We start from the raw sequence: 3,113 nt of genomic DNA on the forward strand, positions 1-3,113 counted from the left end.
AGGACTGTCTGCAATGGAGAATACCATCTGTATCCAGAGAAAGAACTGTGGAGTTTGAACAAAAACCAAGGACTATTACCTTAAATTTAGAAGAAAAAACCTGATATCTTATTGTCTGATCTTGCTAACTCTTACACTTTATGTTTCTTCCTTAAGGATATGATTTCTCTCTTATCACGTTCAGTTTGGATCAATGTATACCATGGAAACAATGTAAAGACTGGCAAATTGCCTTCTGTGGGGGGTGGAGGAGGGAAGTAAGATTAGGGGAAAATTGTAAAACTCAAAATAAATAAAATCTTTAAAAAAATAAGTGATTTGCAATCAGTTGAGCCTACTCAACCACAGACATGCTTTCCACAACTGCCTTATGACTTATCATTTGACCCAATAAATGCCCTGTCTGGGCATAAACTCCAAGGTAGTCAAAGACAAGAAAGAAGGAAAAAAAAAACCTAGGCCAATAAGAATATTCATAGGAACACTCTTTATGGAAGTATAGAAATAAAGTGAGTGACTATTATTTGGGGTGGCTTAAAAAGGCAGTGGTTTTTCTCTGTAATCCAAAGTAACAAATATGAGCAATTCTGAAATATATAGAAAGATTTAGATGAACTATGCAGAATGAAACAAAAATTCTAGATGATATACACAAAGAATACAACAAAGTAAATGAAATGAACACTAAAAGGAATTCTGAGCAATAATAATAATAATAATAATAATAATATAATAATAATAAAACAATGAAATATACTTCCTCCACAACAAAGATGAGGAGGACTACTATGGCAGAGTATTATATGCATTGTCAGATGTAGTCTACACAGATGATGTTTTACTTAATTGGTTTTCATTGTCACAAGAGAGAATATGACAAAAAAGGCACCAATTTTTTTTAAAGAAAAAAATGTCATAATTAGCCATAAGAGAGTGGATAAAGCACTGGCCCTGTAGTCAGGAGGACCTGAGTTCAAATTCAACCTCAGACACTTAATAATTACCTAGTTGTGTGACTTTGGGCAAGTCACTTAACCCCACTGCCTTAAATAATTTTTTAAAAAAAGATTCTATATCCTGATATCCATCTCCCTTTAATCCTTCATCACATTCAGATCTAAGATTATCAGGGTTCTAACCACAACAATGTAAACAGAGGGAAAAATGAGGCCTCAGTTGCCCATACCATAAAGTTAATAACACCCAGTCATTCTTTGGGTATGTATTGCCATCTGCTCTACTGCTTTCTACTCCTTTCCACCAACAAAAGCATTCTCTGAACCAGTTCTCCAGAGACTTGGTCCATATTCCCATGAAGAGTTAATCTCAGTTTTGGAATTCTTCCCTGGAGCTAAGCTATTCTCATTGGTGGGTGGATGAGTAAGTGAGTAAATGAAAACTCACCATTATATCTAGCCATCCACAGACCAGGCTTCATGTTCAGTAAAGACTAAGAGGAGTTGGAAAAGGCTTCTAAAAGAAGATGGGATTTTAATTGGGACTTAAAGGAGGACAGGAAAACAGGGGAAAAGAGGCCAGGAGATGGGAAAGGAGAGTATCTCAGGCCTGAGAGTTGAAGAGATAGAGGGACCTGCCAAGTGATATTCCATACACATCTAGTGACACCGGACAAAAAGTTTTCAAAGACTGAAAATGGGTATGGGGGAGGGGGGAATAGAGCAGAACTAAGTTATGAAGGACTTTAATTATCCAACAGAGGATTTTGCATTTTATCCCAGAGGCAATAGGGAGACACTGGTGTGACAATTAACCAATCCCAAGGCTTCCACCCATAATACTTTTAATTTCCCAAATGAAACTCCTTTGTCTAACCACCATTCTTCTACAAATTGACTTCTCTGTATTAAAATATAAGAATCCTTCACAAAAGGATCAATATCCATATACGTTTAGCAGAGTTATAAATAGATTGCTTTCTGTCAAGGAGATGGGGAGGAAAGGAGAAAAACTGCAAAACTCAAAATCTTGCCAAAAAAAAAGATTGGTAAAAACTACCATTTCATATAGTTGTAAAAACAAATAAATAAAATATTTAATAAAAAAAATATAAGAACCATTTTTATATAGACCTCTTCCAATGAAGTGCCTGGAACAGAATAAGTGCTTAAACTAAAAGAATTTTCATTTTTATCATTCACAGAAATAAAGATCTGCAACTAGAAGAAATCTTAGAACTCATCTAGCCCAATCTCTTCATTTTACAGAAGATACAGGCGCAGAAAACTAAGTGAAGTCCCAACTAAAATCCTACCTTCAATAGGGATACTTTCTCAATCCCTTTTAATTTCCTTGTTCCCTTTTTTCCTACCTATCTTGTATATAGTAATAATAATAGTATGATAATTTTTTTGGTTTTTCAAAGGTTTTTATTTATATAGCACTTTAGCAAAACATTTAACATGTTATTTATTTGAGAAATGTCATTATTATCCTCATTTTATAGATGAGTTTAAGTGACTTGCCCAGGATCATGCTACTAACAAGTATCTGAGGCAGGATTTGAATTCAGGTCTTCCTGGCTCCATCATCAGTGCTCTAGACATCAAAGAGCTAAATGAGATACTTTAATATTCATTTTCTATGTAAGAGAAAAGTTCTTTTTCCAAACTTGTAAATTTCTGTCAAAAAGGCATCACCATTCTCCTATCTCCTGGTCTCCCAGTTTCATCATATTAGCATTATCCTTGATTCCCAACTCTCGATTATTCCAGTTCACATATCTAATCATTTGCCAAATATATTACTCCTTAACATCTTTCATCCATCCCCTTATCTTTATTCACACAGCTCCCACTTTAGTTCATGCCCTCATCACCTCATCTAGATTATTGCAACAGCCTCCTCACTGGTTTCTCCAAATCAAGTCTTTCCCCATGCTAGTCTGCCTTTCACACCACTGCTAAAATAAACTTCCTTAAATAAAACAGGTCTGAAAGGTCACTCTCTTACTCAATAACATATAATGACCTCCTTTGCCTCTAAGATGACTTTCAAAACCTTGCCCTAATCTATCCTTTTATCCTCATTCTACATTATTCCTCTACCCTATTTCATACAATCAAATTTGTCTTTTCTCTGTTCCTCTTCCACCA

Source organism: Macrotis lagotis, chromosome 4, assembly GCF_037893015.1.
Source record: "Macrotis lagotis isolate mMagLag1 chromosome 4, bilby.v1.9.chrom.fasta, whole genome shotgun sequence".
Lineage (NCBI taxonomy): Eukaryota > Metazoa > Chordata > Mammalia > Peramelemorphia > Peramelidae > Macrotis > Macrotis lagotis.